The 17,216-nt window shown below is 66.1% G+C and overlaps 1 protein-coding gene across 1 annotated transcript in view; it reads right to left on the minus strand.

Moving 5' to 3' along the window:
* The window catches only part of SLC6A6 (solute carrier family 6 member 6), a 63,115-nt gene extending 47,812 nt beyond the window's left edge, over positions 1-15,303 (minus strand). The window contains exons 1-2 of the mRNA XM_055134498.1: positions 15,236-15,303; positions 2,533-2,570 (exon numbers count right to left, since the gene is read on the minus strand). The gene's annotated coding sequence lies outside the window, so the exon portion shown is untranslated. The remainder of the gene's footprint in view (positions 1-2,532; positions 2,571-15,235) is intronic.
* Positions 15,304-17,216: the final 1,913 nt, after the last annotated feature.

The raw sequence follows: 17,216 nt of genomic DNA on the forward strand, positions 1-17,216 counted from the left end.
GGCCGCCAGAGACACACCCGGCAGTGCCCCGGGTGCCCGGCCTGGACGCTGGGGTCTTCCGAAGGCCAGGAACCCCCCCCTCAGCTGAGCCCCACTGCCCCCCCCCACTGCGCCAAAGAGGAGAGAGGCGGCGCCCGCCTCCGCTGCAGCCTCGAGGGACCCCCGGGGCCGCAGGGCTGCGGCCAGTAAAGGTACTGCCAGGGCCAGCGTGACCGGGTTCCATCCCCAGCACCCCAGGTGGTGCTCCCTGAGTGCCGAGCCCGGAGTGAGCCCGGAGCCGCGCCTGGTGTGGCCCCAAAGCAATTAAAAAAAAAAAAGCCTCAGAGAGTTCCTGCGGGCATGTGGCTCACGGGGGCAGCTCAGCAGCCAGGGACGTGCCTCGGGTCTAATGCCACCCCGTGAGGAGGGGCGTCCAGGGGGGGGACACGGGCAGGCCTGAGACGGCACTGGAGGCTTTGGGGGGGCTTCCCTCGCAGTCCGGGCTTCCGAGGTGACCCCTCCCCCATCAAACCGACCCCCGACCCTGGGGCCGAGGGGGCTGGAGCGGGGTATTACCACCCCCCACCACTCAGCCAGTGTGTGCCCAGGAGGCCACGGCGTCCACAGCCCAGGGGGGCTCACCCAAGAAATCCAGGCCTGGCGCTACTTCCTATTTATTCTTAAATTGGGGGGCCCCCCCGGTGGTGGTCAGGGCTGAATCACTCAGGGACTCGGGGCCCTCGCCTGGCCTTGCTCAGGGACCATCTGGGGTGCCGGGGATTGAGCCTGGGCCAGCCCCACTCAAGGTGAGGCCCCTCTCGGCTGTCCCACTGCCGGGCCCCGTAACTGTTGCTTTTTTTAAAACCAGGCCTTTTTTTTTCCACAACAGCCTCTGACATCAGCGTCTCAGGAGCAAGACACGATCCAGGCCTCCCCGGCGTGACGCTGGTCACCGGCTTCAGTGAAACTTTGGTTTCGGTTTCTCCTGTGTGGTCTGCTCGCGTTTTTCTCTCTTTTCTTTTCCTTTGGGTTTTGAGGCCACAACTGGCGGTGCTCAGGAGCTACTCCCGGCCCAGTGCTCAGGAGCTACTCCTGGTCCAGTGCTCAGGAGCTACTCCTGGTCCAGTGCTCAGGAGCTACTCCCGGCTCAGTGCTCAGAGGGTTCTCCCAGCACTGTTCAGGGCTGCTGGGGTGTGGAAGCAAAGCGTGCAACCAGGCCCTGGAGCTGGTCCGTGAGCTCACACGGGCACTGCTTAGTAGATGTCGCCATCGACGGTCCAGAGAGGCCCCAAAGGAAAGTTCTTTTCTTTTCTTTTCTTTTTTTTTTAAGTCAAGGTGCAAGAAAAATAAATAAATACAACCAAGGTGCGGACAACGTGTGCAGTCAAGTGGCCGAGTCACATTCCTGCCCCCTCCACCCACCACCAAAAACCCTTTGAAAACGCCACGTGGGCCTGCCGCCTAGAGCCCGGGGCCCGGGCTTCTGTAAACACACGGACAATTCGCGAGATGTCATTGCGGCCCGCAGATTAGATAAGGGCACGGTGTCAATGTGAAACGTCCTGGTTGGTAACGGCGTTTATATAAGACAGGAATGGCCGCGCTCTTGCGAAACACAATCTCGCTGAAGGATTAGGGGTGAAGGGGCATCGGGCCTGCCACTCGCTCCCCGGTGAGTCAGCAAAAAAGAGAAGGGCGGAAAGAGAGAGAAAGAGGGGGGGATGCAAGGAGGGAGGGAAAGAGAGAGGAAGGAGGGAGGGAGGGAGGGACGAGGGAGGGAGGGAGGAGGGAGGGAAGGCAGGAGGAAGTGAGGGAGGAGAGGAGAGGGAGGGAGGGAGGGAGGGAGGGAGGAAGGAAACTTCTTAGGCCGCCACTTAGAACAACAACACAAATGTGCCGCCTGTTCCCAGCGAGGACTGGAGGTGGCGGGGACAGGCCCAGCTCACTTTTTTTGTTTTGTTTTGTTTTTGCTTTTTGGGTCACACCCGGCGATGCTCAGAGGTTCCTCCTGGCTCTGCACTCAGGAATGACTCCTGGCGGTGCTCGGGGAACCCTATGGGATGCTGGGGATTGAACCCGGGTCGGCCGCGTGCAAGGCAAACGCCCTCCCCGCTGTGCTGTCGCTCCGGCCCCCAGCTCACTCTTGCAGCTTTTCTGAACATCTCAAAGTGAGACGTGGAGTGGACCGGCACGGGCGGCCGGGGTTCTATTCCCAGCACCGCAGTGTCCCCCAGCAGCCCCCGGGGTGACCCCCAAGCATCAAGCCAAGAGTAACCCCTACACCGCACACACACAGCACACGCACGCACGCACACGCATACACACACACACACACACACACACACACACACACGAGACGGGGAGCCCAGCTCTCCCGGCACGGGTGGGACCCTCTCGCCAGAGCCGGCCCCTCGGCTCAGCGCGGGCCAGGAGGGCTGCAGGGCAAGACCCCCGCTCAGGGCCCAGAGGTTCTGCCGGAGGCTGAGCTCCTGGACCAGGCCTGGGGTCACCGCGCCTCCGTGGGCTCGGGAGGGGAGGGTCAAGGTCACTTACGTTCTGGAGGCTCTTCAGAGAAGGCGTTTGTTCTGGACCTGGTGCAGAGGGAGAGAGAGAAGAGTTGGTCACGGTGGGGCTGTGCCAACACACGGGGGTCTTCACCCGGGTCACCCCAACACACAGCAGGGCCCGGGACACCAAGGCAGGGGCAGTCTCACACACACACAGACACACACACACACACCCGCTGGGGCAGAATCACACACACACAGACACACACAGACGGCAACACACACACAAACACACACACACACCCCTCCCCCCCCACACAGACACACACACACCCAATGGGGCAGAATCACACACACACACACACACACACACACACCCGCTGGGGCAGAATCACTCTCACACACATGCACACAGACACACATACACACACCCACTGGGACAGAATCACACACACACGCACACACACACGCACACACACACACACCTGCTGGGGCAGAATCACTCTCACACACGCACACACACAGACACACACCCACTGGGGCAGAATCACACACACACAGATACACACAGACGACAACACACACACACACACACCCTCCCCCCCACACACAGACACACACACACCCGCTGGGGCAGAATCACACACACACACACACGCGCACACACACATACACACACAAATAAACACACAGACACAGACACACACCCGCTGGAGCAGAATCACTCACACACACCCGCTGGGGCAGAGTCACTCACACACACGCGTGCGCACACACATGCGCACACAGCCCGCACCCCTGGGCTGGGACGGCCCTGGGGTTCCTCGTGGGCCTTCGTGCCGCTGGACGGCCCGACCCTCATCACGCCGGGAAATCTGCCAAACGCGGCCAAGCACAGCAGTCCCCGAGTGACACGGAGCCCAGGAAGCTGTCGGTGATTTTTCTCACCAGCAGCTGTGGGCTACTCTTGGTTCTCTGCTTGCAGTGCTCCTGGCTTGGTGCCCGGGTAGCCAGGGGCTCCCAGGGGTGGGGCTGGGTCTCCTGCACACAGACCACCCTGAACCCCTAGATGGGTTTGTTTAAAAATCAACAACAACAAACCCCAAACACCTCTTACTCTTTCGGAATCGGCTGGGAAGGGATTAACTCGAGTGCAGACGACGGCCCTGGCCACGAGCCCGGCGGGCTGGACAGCCCTCCCGGTACCCCAGACCCACCTCCAGACCATGAAAACGTGGAAGACCAGGAAACGGGCGCGTGCCCAGGCCCTGTGGCAGCAACCGCGGACTCGCCCGGACGGAGGGCGGAGAAGCCCACGGCGAGCCGAGCTCGACTCTGTCCTCTACTCCGGGCTCCTACTCAGGGATCCCGCCAGCAGTGCTCAGGGACCCAGTGGGTGCCGGGGATGGGGCCCAGGCGGGTGTGCGCGAGGCAAACGCCCTCCCGGCTCGGCCCAGCTCGTTCTTCCTTGTCCCCGCTGTCCTGCTTCCCCCCGTCGGAAAGCCCAGACTCCTGGCTGGGTTAGGGCCCCCCACCCCTTCAGCTGGCCCCTGGAGAGCCTCACCGTGCCAGGGGCCCTTCAGCGACCACCTCCTACCTTCCAGGCACTCAGCAATCAGCACCTCCTAGCTTCCAGGCACTCAGCAATCAGCACTGACCGTGGCCTCACTCTCCTCAAGTCCAAAACCTCCCGGCGAAGGCTGCCACCGCGTGCCCAGGATGCCCCCGGGCTCCCTCCTGGGGAGACGTGGGGGCTCCATGAAGGCTGGGGGGTGGGGGGGCGACACTGGGGACAGCCGTGGCAGCCGCACGCAGTGCGGGCTGTGCTGTCCAGGACAGGGGAGGGACAAAGGGGAGGGCACACGCTTGTTTCTATGCACATCTATCTGGTCTGCGGTACTGGGGGTCGAACCATCCGTGGCCTGGGAAGGTCCATGTCTAAGACATAGTGACAAGCACCCAGGGAGCTGGGGGCGGGGGCGGGAGGCTGGTCACCCTCCAGGTGGAGGAGGGTCTGTGGGGGGCTGTCTGCGTGCCCTGGGCCGGCTGACCCCACCTCCTACTTCAAGAATCCATTTCCAGGGCCCAAGCATGGGGCACGTGACCAGGCCTGGCCAATCAGAGGCCTCACCGCTGACCCGGGGCAAGCACTTGACCCAGCAGGACATAGGAGCAGTGGCCACGTGACCGTGAGGGTGTTCCCCTGGGCAGATGCTAACAAGATCAGGGCAGAAGGCGGTGCGCCGAGGAGAGAGGGCTACTAGGCCTGGTGTGACGGGGATAAAGGAGCCATCCCAGTGACGTCACTCAGCGCCTGGATCCAGCGAGGCCTGAAGCAGGCCGACCCGGCTTCTCGGTTAGAGGTTTCGGTCCCCGTCCTTCTCCCTTGTCTCCTCTCCCCTCTCTGGGAGCATCCTGAGCGAGGGCACTCGGGGTCACTCAAGAGAGCCACCCCCCCAGGCCTCCCGCCAGAAAGACCTAACAGAGAGGGTCAGGGGGTCACCAGGCGCCTGCAGGCTCACAGCCCCCCACCTGCCGAGCCAGCACCTCAAGTTTCTGACTGAGATGTGAATGTAAACGAATCTTTCTGCTCGCACCCCCAAGGCACAGACCTGGATTTTGGCTGGAATTTTCGGTGTACGTTTTTGCTCCTTCTACACTCAGGCCTCAAAGGCGGGAGGGCCCGGGGCCGGAGTGACGGCACAGCGGGGAGGGCGTCTGCCTTGCAACGTGGCCAACCCGGGTTCCAGCTCCAGCGTCCCACAGGGTCCTCCGGCCCCCGTAATTCCTGAGCGCAGAGCCAGGAGTGAGTGACCCCTGAGCATTGGCCGGATGTGACCCAAAATTTTAAATAATAATAATAATGATAATAATAATAATAAGTGGGGGTTACAGACCCCCTCGTGCCTGAGGTCCGGACAGCCCGGCAGGGCGTCCACTGCAAAACAGTGTCACCCAAGTTAGGGCTGGCTGTCCCCTCGTGGAAATCAGGCCTGCACAAAGCTCCCCCCGCCCGCAGCAGGCCCTGTCTTCTAGCGAGCTCCCGGGGCCCCCAAAGCACGCTCAGGGGCCACAGCCGCCGGCTCCCCTCAGACCCCCTGGGAGGACAAAGGTCAGGTCCCAACTGGCCCCAACCAGGGAGCGGATGGCCTCAAGGCGGACCCCCAGGGGAGAGAGACACCTGCGTGGCGGGGAGGCGCTGACCCTGACCCCTCCGGCCCGCAGCCCTCCCCCAGGGACCCCCAAACTCGGAGGAGGCTTCCCGGGCTGCGTCGGGGTGAGCCCCAGCGCCCCAGGCTCCCCTTCCCCGCTGACCGGCACCGGGCCCCGCGGCCCCGAGCTGGCAGGCTGCAGGGCGGCCGGGCTGGCCCGAGCTGGCCCTGGGTCCTCCCTGATTTACATCCCCTTGGCCGCCTCGGCTGCCCCCCGTGGCTCTCGGGGCCGGCGGCTCCGCAGCAAAGGGCTTCCCCGCCCGCATCCTGTCCAAGGTGGCGGCGGCCCAGACGCCAGCCCCGGCGGGCTCCCAGCTGCCTGACCTCGGGCGGGCTGGGGCCTGACCCCGACGGCCAAGGGAGAGGACGCCGCCGTGACCCGGGCCAGGCCTCTCGGAGCCTGCCCCAACCGAGCAGAGCAGCAGTTGGGGGTGGGGGTCAAGGGCTGGGGGCCGGTGCTGGGAGCTGGGAACAGGGCGGGATCTCCTTCCAGACCCCGGCTCGGGGGTGCCGGCCCACTGAGACCCGGGCCGAGCCCAGGGGTGAGCAGCAGCCCCAGCCCCGGGGGGCCCAGGGGCGGGTGGAGGGAAGGAAGAAAACGTCTCTGTTCACTCGGGTCCGCCAGTCAAGAGCTCCGGGACTCGGCCCAGGGGGGCCTGGGCTGGCCCCGCCCGAGTCAGGGTAGAATCAGGGAGCCCCCGGGGGCCTCCAGAGCCCCCCACCCCCACGCTGGGGGCTGCCCGCTGAGGTCACGGAGGCCAAGCGTCCTCTCTCCCCATCCCGCGGCATCCAGAGTGCAACCCAGGGCCTGGCAGACGGGCAGGCCTCGGTCCTGGGCTGGGGGGCACTGTGGCCCCCACCAAAGCCCGCTGCTGCCCACGCTCCAGCCCTGCGCCAGCCCACGGCAGCCACCACAGGGTGTCGCCGAGACGCGGAGGCTGCAGGGGGCACCCAGAGAACGGGGGCGGGGGGAGGCGACCTCGGACAGGGGCCAGGAGCGGCGCCTGCCCGCTGCCCCCTGAGCGGCCAGACCCCCGAGACAGGAGCAAAACAAAGCCAACGCCACGCCATGCCCCGCAGCCCGGTGGGCCGGGGAGGGGCTCAGGCCTGGCACACAGGCGGCTCGATCCAGCACCCCAGGGAGCCTTCAGCCCCAGCGGGAGTGATTCCCGGCCCCACCCACCACACCCCTGCCGGGGAGACCCCAGGCTGACCACTCCACGGGCCGGCCCATGAGTCTCTGGCGGCCACATGCCCACGGCCAGGGCGAAGGTGGGAACAGATTCCGGGGACGCTGCCTTTTTCTACCTCCCCGCCCCACCCCACCCCGCCCTGCAGCCCCATTTATTTCCTTTTGGTTCGGGTCTGTGCTCAGGGCGCAGGGTGGAGTCTGGGAGAGAACCGGGCTGGCCTGTGTACGCCTCGGCCCGGAGGGGTCTCCCTGGCCCGCCACCCGCCGACACGTGTCTGCGGGTCCCTGGTGTGCTGTTGCAAGAACATGTGTCAGTAACAGCCCGTGACCAGCGTCCCGCCTGAGTCACCTCCGGGACGCCACGCCCGCACCCAGGACACCTCCTCCAGAGAGGAGCGAGACGTCTTGACAACCAGCAGGATGACGCCACATCCTGGAGGGGGGCCTGTGGCAGCAGCCCGGGGAACGAGGACCAGAGACGGTCAAGGCCTCGCCACGCTCACACGGTGAGCCAGTGGCCGAGAGCAGCCAGGCCACGGGGGCTGGGACCCACAGCGACGCATGGGGCCTGTCGGGCGGGCTGCCCCATCCCAGCCAACACTGGTTGCATGGATACGGTCCTGACCACAAGTCAGAACAACATGTTCTCATTTCAAGGGGAAGGGAACGAAAACGCTTCTCTGAGTACCTACTGTGTGCAGGTTACTCTGTGCTGAGCACCTACTATGTGCTGGTGAATCTGTGTGGGCTTCTATAGATGCTGAGCACCTACTGTGTGCTCCGCAGCCACTGTGCACTGAGTACCTACTGTGCTGGTTACTTGTGCAGGTTACTCTCTGTGTGCGGGCTTCTACATATGCTGAGCACCTACTGTGCGCCAGTCACCCTGTGCTGAGCACCTACTGTGTGCTGGTTACTCTCTGTGTGCGGGCTTCTATTATATGCTGAGCACCCACTGTGCGCTGAGCACCTACTGTGTGCTGGTTACTTGTGCAGGTTACTCTCTGTGTGCGGGCTTCTACATATGCTGAGCACCTACTGTGCGCCAGTCACCCTGTGCTGAGCACCTACTGTGTGCTGGTTACTCTCTGTGTGCGGGCTTCTATTATATGCTGAGCACCCACTGTGCGCTGAGCACCTACTGTGTGCTGGTTACTTGTGCAGGTTACTCTCTGTGTGCGGGCTTCTATATATGCTGAGCACCTACTGTGCGCCAGTCACCCTGTGCTGAGCACCTACTGTGTGCTGGTTACTCTGTGTGTGGGCTTCTATATATGCTGAGCACCTACTGTGTGCACGCTGGCGCTGGATGCTAAGCGCCTGCCCCTCCCCCCAAGGGGACCTGCACCAGGCCCCAACACAGGAGGCGACAGAGGCCTGAGCTCCAGCCAGAGCAAAGGGACTCGGGGGGCTGGGGAGGTATGTGCTTCACACGCAGCTTGAACCCTCGCACTGAATGAGCCCACCCACCCCCCACAAGCACCACCAGGCGCGACCCCTGAGCACTAAACCAGGAGTAGCCCCTGAGCACCAGCGGGGATGTTCCCCGCCAGAACAAAACGTCAACCAAGACCAACAGTGACTCACTCCCACGCGGTACCCAGGGGAGAACAAGCCTCCGTGAGAAGAAAGACGAAAAGAAACCAGAGGCAGAGGGGCTGGAGCCACAGCACAGCGGGGAGGGCGTTGGCCTTGCACGCGGCCGACCCGGGTTCAATTCCCAGCATCACATAGGGTTCCCTGAGCACTGTCAGGGGTAATTCCTGAGTGCAGAGCCAGGAGTGACCCCTGTGCATCGCCGGGTGTGACCCAAAAAGAAAAGAAAAAAAGAAAAAAAGAAACCAGAGGCAACGGGAGAGGGGAGGGCCCTGGGGCTCTCGGGGTCTCCGGGACTGGGGTCTCTTCTCTGTGTGACCATGTGTCCAGGGCGACACAGTGTCCGCCTCACATGTGGGTGACCCGGGTTCGATTCCCGGCACCCGAGGGTCCCCCTGCAGCACCCCCCAGTGATCCCTGAGTGCAGCGTCAGGAGGAAGTCTCAGCACCCCCCGGTGTGGCCCCAACCCTCCCCCGGAGAAGGGCTCTGTGGAGCAGGCAGAGGAGCGCGGGCACGGCGGGCACCGCCGAGGGCCGAGAGCAGCTGGACGCAAGGGGACGCGGCCCGGGACAACGGGATGGGGCGGAACAAGAGCCTGGCCCTGACTCCGCAGAGCAGGAGGGACCCGTGGGGAGCTGGGAGGGCTGCAAGCAGGACAGTGACACCCTGAGTCCTGGCCGGGGTGGGGGCGGGGGATGGGGGGGAAACTGAGGCTGGTGAAGCTACAACCGTCAGGGCTGCAGGGACCCAGGCCCAGGAAGGGGAAGTCGCGGCCCGAGCATCCTCGGCCTCCCGGACCCGCGCGCCATCCTGCCCAGCTGCCCACGGGCGATGGGGTAAGAGGCCCGCAGGCCTCGGGCCCGCCCCCTTCCGGCGCCCCGCACCCCCAGGCATGACTCCGCTGGAAGCTGTGGGCAGCGCCACCCCGCACCCGCACCCGGGAGGCCGGGCTCAGGGCCGTTCTGCTCCGCGGGGCGGGAGGTGAGTCACTTCGCACTTGGATTGTAGGGGAGAGGGGAGTGGAGAGGGCGGGCCCGTGTCATGGGCTCGGGGACGGGGCTCGGAGGGAGCTGCTGGCCAGGCAAACTTGGGGGGGGCAGGGGGGAGGTGCAGGGAGCACAGGAGGTGGGCGGGCGCCCCCGGTCTCCTGTCTGCCCGCCCTGGGGGTGGTGGGCGCTGCCCCCTGCACCCCGAGTGTGCGGGTTCAAGAACCCCCGTCCCAGACGTGCTGGGTCTCCAGCGGCCAAGCCCCGGGAAGCCGTCCCGGGGCTAACTGAGGCCAGGAGTCTGAGCCGGGGAAGGGCAGCCTTTCGGGGCCCGGCGGGAGGGCAGCGGGGAGGGCATCTGCCTTGCACACAGACCACCCGGGCCCCATCCCTAGCACCCCAGAGCGTGCCCAGAGCCCGGTCAGGAGTGATCCCCGAAAACCAAAGCCAGGAGGCTCAGGTCCCGGAGCACTGCTGGGCGGGGCCCCCAAACAAAGCGGAACAACAGAGATGCAAAAGAGCATCATTTTTACATAATTCCCCAGCTGCACGTGCAGGGAGGGGTGGGAATAAAAGCAGCCCCGGGGCCTCACTCTGACCTCAGTCTTCTCATCTGTCAGATGGGTGTGGGGGAGGGAGGGCAGGATGGCAGGCCAAGGGGTGTCTCTCCCGGGGCTGGCACGGGGAACCACGTGCCCAGCCTTGGCACCAGGAGGCCGGGATTGTTCATTAACCTCTTCCTGATACACATCTTCTCCCGCCCGAGATGCTGGAGGGACCTGAGCCCCATGACCTTTTCAGGGCCGGCCACGTCCCCCTGGGTCTTGGCTCCGCGCCCGACCTACAGGCAGGCTGGGGGCCGGGGGGCCGGGGGGCGGGGTTCCGGTCTCTCTTTCCCAGGCCCCAGGTGGGCAGTGGGGACCAAGTCCCTTCTCTGGGAAGGAAGGAACCCGGGGAGAAGGAGGGAGCGCCCAGGGCAGAGGCAGGATGGAGCTAAGGGGTGTGTGGGGGGAGGGGCAGGGGTCCTTCCCAGGCAGGGCTGCTGGTCCGCCCACCTGGGAGAGCCGAGAATCAGCCTTCGCTGGCCCTCCCTGGCCCCTGGCCGGCCCCCGCTGGGCTTTGCAGTTTGGCTACAGCAAGTGGCAGAACCTAGAAAGACCACCACCGTGCTCAGAGGCAAAAAGAATAACGGGTGAGGAAGAACAAAAGGGGGTGAGGGGGGGGGGGAGGGAGAGGGGGGGACTGGAGCAACAGCACAGCGGCCTTGCATGCGGCCGACCCGGGTTCGAGTCCCAGCATCCCATAGGGCCCCCCCCAAGAACCACCAGGAGTGATTCCTGAGTGCATGAGCCAGGAGTAACCCCTGAGCATCACTAGGTGTGACCCATAAATACATAAACAAACAAATAAATAAAGGTGGGGGTGACGGCCTGTCCCCGTGAATGTCCGGGGGGCACTGTCGCAGCAGCAGAGCTCCGAGGCCTCTCCCCTCCTGCTGCAGAGATGACACTGCTGCATGAGCCCAAGATTAGGTGGCACTTAGGAGGTATTTTATTGGGGGGCTGGGCAGTGCAGTGACAGACAGCACGCAGGGCACTGGCCTGGTGTGTGGCCCACCTGGGTCTGAGCCCACCGGGAGTCAGCCCTGAGCACTGCCGGGTGTGGCCCAAAAATAAAAGAAAAAAGAAAAAAATTTTTTGAGCCCAAACCTGGTAGTGCTTCAGGATTTACTTTTGGCTCAGAGCTCACAGATCACTCCTGGCTCAGTGCTCAGGGGACCATATGAGGTGCCAGGGGTTGCACCAGGGGTGGCCCCGAGCAAGGAAAGTGTCTTAACTCTGTATTATCTCCCCAGCCTGGGTTTTGGGTTGTTTTTTTTTTTCAGGTTTGGTTTGTTTTTAAAGTGCAGGGGATCAAACCCGGGGACTTGCAGGAAACGCCGGTGCTCAGGCCACGGAATGATCTCAGGCCCCTGCGCTTGTTACACACACACACACACACACACACACACACACACACACACACACAGATTTGCGGGCTAACTCTTTAGCCGCCTCTAATCAAGTGGACGGGCTGCGGGCCAGCAGTGATCTTGCTGGAGAAATGAAAATACAGGTCCCTGTCCAAGTGTTCTGAGAAGCTTCCCTTGCAACAGCCCGACGCTGGAACGCGCCCAAATGTCCATCGACGGGAGGACAGCGTGAGTCCATCTGTGTAATGGCCAGCTATTGGGCAGTGAGTGGCACGAGCTCCCGGGACATTCCACCACCCGGGAGCGTCTCGGGGAAGGCGGGCAGAGGGGCTGGGGGTGGAGCCTGGGGGGCGGGGGGAGTGCCCGTGTGGGCTGGGGTTCCAGCCTCAGTAGCCCCCGGGGCTCCCCGCCCCCCAACAACACCCAGCAGAGGGGAGTCAGGAGCACAAGCAAGTCAGGAGGCAAACGGCAGTTTCTGTACCCGGCCCGTCTGTCCTGAGTTCTGGGCGTCGCAGATTCGAGGCGACGGAAATCAGAAGAGGTTGCTTTGGGGTGACGAACAGCCACGGGGGGGGGGGAGGGGAGGGAGGGGCTGCGGAGAGGAGGGGAAGGGCCCGGGAATACTCTCTTTCTCGACCCGAGTGGTGGTTGCCCAGGTGTAGAAATGCGCCAAAACTCGCCAAACCCTAACGAAATCTTTGCATCCTGCTACATGTAAATTACACCAGCTTCAAAGCCACGTCCTGGTTTCCACCTGCACGTCCTCCCCCCGGCCCCCCCAAGTCCCAGGAGAGAAGCTAAAAGCAAAGGGCTCGCGCGGAAGGCGCGGGGCGGGGAGGCCGGGGGTTAATGGCCTGTGTACCTGTTAAACAGTGTTTGCCCGCGGCCGGGGCGTGGAGCGGGCGCCCAGACCAGTGGCTCGGAAAGCGCTTTGGCCCTGGACACGGGGCCCGGCACCCTCCTCTGGGGCCCTGGCGCCAGGCCTGGCCAAGTACTCACCACCAGGGGACCCCGGGGCACCACCTCTTCCCGAGCCCGGTGGAATGTTCTCCCTAGCCCGCCGCCCTCCGGGGGGAGCCCCTGGCCACCGGTGGCCCCCCCCCATCCCCCCCATCCGTGGCCCCTGGGACCCCCAGCAGAGCTGCCGGGAGGCGCCCGCTCCACACACTCGACGTGCCGGGTGGCCGTGCCCGCTGCCTGCCCGGCTGTTCCCTCTCACCCCCGAGCCCCCGCGCCTGCAGCCGACGCCACCCACTCCACCACCCCACCCCTCCGTGCCGCGGGCGGGCGCCTGCAGCTGGCACGCTGTCGGGGCTCACGGCCGGACCCCCAGCCTGGCCACTCGCCTCCCGGAACCCGGAGGTTCAAAGCCACGTCTGGCCACGACCAGGGGTGCAAGGAGCTCAGCCCCCAACCACGCCGGGAGGTCGGGTGCCCCCCCCGCCCAGGGTGCCCCCCGCCCGTCCCGCGCTGCTGCACCCCTGCATCGCGCCGACCATCGGTGGCTCCTCTCTCGGCACGGCTGGACACGGAGGAATGCGCGCAATGACTCACAAGTGTCCGAGCATTCCACAACCACCGGGGAGTCGCGCTGAGCACCCAGCACCCCCGGCCGCGCCTCCGAGTCACTCTCTCTCCAGCCCTGGGCCGGAGCTTGCCGGGGACCCAGCCTCAGGCCAACCCTGCGCCCCCAGGGAGGTCAGAGCCCAGCGCTCCACGGTCCCAATACGCCCAGAGGGCTCTGCAGGCAAAGGGGGGGGGGCTCCGGCAGCCCCATCGGCTCCTGTCCTGGATGGGCCGTTTCCTCTGCGAGAGTCTCAGTTTGCTCATCTGTGAAATGGGCACCACCCTGCAGGGTTTCCTGACTGGCACGGCTGAGACCTCACCGCCCACTGCAGGATGAGGGGTGAGGAGGCGGCAAACTGAGGCAGGCAGGGAGGAGGGGGCCCGGGCACAAGGGAACCCCACAGGACGAGACGGCAGGAGTCCGCCGGGTGCCTCACACCCGGGCAGCTCTCAGGCTGAGCCGGCCTCTGCGGCTCATCTCCCGCGATGCCCTCAAGGGCGCGGGGCGGCCAGGGCTGGCACCCTCGCCGCCCAGACGGCCAGGCAGAGGTTCAAAGAGGCCGCGTGGAAGGCCAAGGTCACCTACGCCTAAGACAGAGGCTCAGTGCTCGAACTCAGTTCCCCAGGGACAAAGTCCCTCTCTGGTTCCTGCTCGCTCGGCCCAGAACTCGGCAGCCCCGCCCATTTCACAGAGGGGGAAACTGAGGCCCCAGCCAGGTGGTCAAAGGTCAACTGAGGGCGCATGCGCGCGGACCCGGCGCTAGCCCTCCCTCCAGTGCCGCCTGCCCACAGCGGGTCCCCGGCCAGGGGACCCTGAGCCACCCTCCCTCCCACGCGGTCCTGCCGCCGACTCCCCCTCTCCGCCCCCACACCTCCACATCCACCCCGCACTCAGGGCGAGAGGGAGGCAGCCGGTTGCTAAGCGCTCACCCCGTCTCTCTCATAAAAATAAACTCCTTCTGGCTGCGAGGCTCTGGATGAGATCCCTCCCTTCCAGCCAAGAAAAAAAAAATTTTTTTTTAAAGAAATTTTAAAAAGATCTCCATGACATTTATTGGAACGTCAGCGGTGCCAAGGCGTGGGCCAATTCACCGGAGTCCAAATGGTGCCACGCGCCGCGGCAGCGCCTCAGCCCCGAGACCCCCGCTCTGGCGGGGCGGCCGGGTGGCTACGGGCTGATTTATTTCCCCGGGCAGGAAGTGGGGGCCCGGGCTCCGTCCCAGGCCTTCGGGGCTGGCCCTGGGGGAGGCCGAGATCTGGCAGAGGCCAGGCGGGACCAAAATAGCCAGTCGGTGGCCCTGCCCAGCACACACCCCCTCGGGCCGCTGGTCGGCAGGGCCCCCCCCACCCTGGCCCTCCCCAGTGCAGGGGGGCGTCTGGAGGGGCGCGGGGGTGTCTGCTCTCCCCCACGGGCCGGCCAGGCACCCGCTGCCTGAAAGAGGAACCCCCAGGAGGAAGAGGCAGAGTCCGGAGGGGACGGGGCCTGCTCCCCCTGGCCAACGCCCCCCGCTGCGCCCCTGCTGCCTCTCAGACCGGCTGAGCCCCTGCGCGGCCACCTGCCCACCACACCCAGGGGACCCCCGGGATTGCAGGTCGCCCAGGCACCTCCTCCCCACTCCCCACTCCCCACTCCGGCCCTCCTGTCCCCCGGGCACCAGGGACACTCCCTCCGGCACAGCCGAGGACACTCAAGTTCCCCGGCCAGGGACACAGCCACACACGGGGGTGCGGGGGCACACACGTGCACAGCCAGGTACCGGGAGACGCCGCGCGGACACAGACACACACACAGCCCGGCCAGCTCAGGCATCACCCCCCCGGAGCACAGAGAAAGGCGGGCGGCCTGGGGAGGGACACGCAGTGCAGCCCCCTCCTGCCACCCCGACGCATGCAGACCCACCGCGAGGCTGAGGCGGCCAGGCGCGCGCAAACACACACACACACACACGCATAACACGGACACGCGTGCACACACACGCACACGCGGGCACACACACGCACACGCGGGCGCAGACACACAGACACACACACACACAGACACACACACACACACCTGCCGCCTGCACGAGACGCCCGAGCCCTCGCGCCCGGGAGACAATAACCGCCCGGCCGGGGGCCGAGCAGGCGCCCCCGCGACCCTCCGGGCGGTGCCGCGGGGGCGCCCGGCGGGGCGGGGGGCGCGCGGGGGGCGCGCGCGGGGCCGGGCCGGGCCGGCCCTCGGTACCTGGGCTGGGCGCGGGGCGCGCGGCGGCGCCGGGGCCGGCGGGCCGGGGGCTGCGCGCCGGCGGCGGGGTCGCGGGCCCGCGGGGTCGGCGCGGCGGGGCGCGGGGCGGGCGGCCGTCGGGGCCGGGCGCGGGCGGGACGGCGCGGCGGCGGCCGGGGCGCGGGGCTCGGCGCTGGCGGCGGCGCGGAGGAAGCGGTAATTTATAAGCGGCTTCTTCCTGACCTCGCGTGTCTGTTGTCTGAGCAGGGAGCGCTCAGCATCACCCATCCTGCTGGGTGGAAAAATACCAGCTTGGCCGGGCCGGGGGCGGGGCCGGGGCGGGGCCCGGGCGCCCGGCCCCGCCCCCCATGCGGACACCCGCGCGCGCACAGACACACACACACACACACACACACACACATGCACACACACGCGCGCACACACACGCACACACGCACGCACGCACACACGCACGCGCGCACGGGCTCGGACACACAAAGGGCCGGGGCGCGCCGGGCGCGCGCACACGCGCCCTCCTGCCTCGCCGGGCGCCGGGCGCGCTGCTTCCCCGTCCGGGCGCGCGGCTCGGGCCGGCCCGTGGCCTCGGCGCTCCGTGCCCAGGCGCGCCCCGGGGCCGCGGGCCGGGCGGAAGCCCCCTGCCCGGCCGCCGCGGGCCCCCGCGCCCTCCGCCCGGGCCCTGCTCGCCCGCGGGGGCGCGTGCGGCGGCCCCCGGCCTCCCCCCCCCACCCCCCGGACCTCCGTCCCCTCCTGCCCGGCCGCGCTCTCCCCGCCTCCCCCGGGGGTGACCCGAGGTGCCGATAAGCAGCGGACCGGCGGCCACCGGGAGCCTCGGTTTGGGCCCCCGCTGCGTGACCTTGGGCCCGTTTCCCAGGCTCTCCGTGCCTCGGTTTCCTCATCGGTGCGATGACAATCGCGGGCGGCGCGTTCGTCCCCGCCGGCTGCTAGGAGGAGCCAAGGTGCCCCGCGGGCGGGCGAGCTCGACGCGCCCTTCCCTGCACTTTGGGGAGTGGCAGGCGAGGGTTCGCTCCTGCGACTATTTTTAAATGAAAATGGAGAATGTGCCATTATTCTTGTCCTTATTTGCATGCGCGGCCCCGGGAGACCAGTTTCCGCACGCGTGCACGCCGGGCTGGGGGTGGGGGCAGCGCTGGGCGGCCGCCGGGCACCCAGCACGGGAGGGTCCTGCCGCAGGGAGAGGGATCTAGCCCCACTGCAGGGAGCCGTCCCCCAAAGCTGGAGTCCAGGGCCCCTAGGGCTCCCGCACCCTTTTTCCTCTGCAACCCCACGGGGAGGTCTCTGTCTCAGCAGTCACCCCGCCATCAGCCCTGCCCCGTGCTCCCGCCGGGCCCCCTGCCCGCCGCTGGGCACGGTGGGCCGGAGCCACAGCACAGCCTGTAGGGTGGCGGCTGACCTGGGTTCCATCCCGGCACCCACAGGGGCCCCCGAGCCTGCCAAGGGTGACCCCTGAGCACAGTCAGGAGTAAGCCCTGAGCATGGTGGGTGGTGGCACCCAAACAGCAGAAACCAGAGGCTGCTGACCCGTCCTCCCTCCGCCCAGGCCTCCCCAGTCCCTCCAGGAGGCACCCAGGCGCCGGCAGTGCCCGCTCGCCCTCTGCACCCCTGCTGCCCTGGTGGCACCTCCACTCTCCCTAAGAGTGTGTGTGTGTGTGTGTGTGTGTGTGTGTGTGTGTGTGTGTGTGTGTGTCTGAGCTCACCTCTCCTCCTTCTGCTGTGTGGGTACTGACTCTCAAAGCCCGCTCGCCCTCCGCACCCCTGCTGCCCTGGTGGCACCTTCTCCACTCTCCCTAAGTGTGTGTGTGTCTGTGTGTGTGTGTGTGTGTGTGTGTGTGTGTGTGTGTGAGTTCACCTCTCCTGCTGTGTGGGTACCGACTCTCATAGCCCATGATGCTCACAGAGGCACCCAGGGGCAGGACTGAGCAGGGACCAGCCCTGGTGGGGTGGGGGGGGCAGGGAGGGAGGG

Source organism: Sorex araneus, chromosome 4, assembly GCF_027595985.1.
Source record: "Sorex araneus isolate mSorAra2 chromosome 4, mSorAra2.pri, whole genome shotgun sequence".
NCBI lineage: Eukaryota > Metazoa > Chordata > Mammalia > Eulipotyphla > Soricidae > Sorex > Sorex araneus.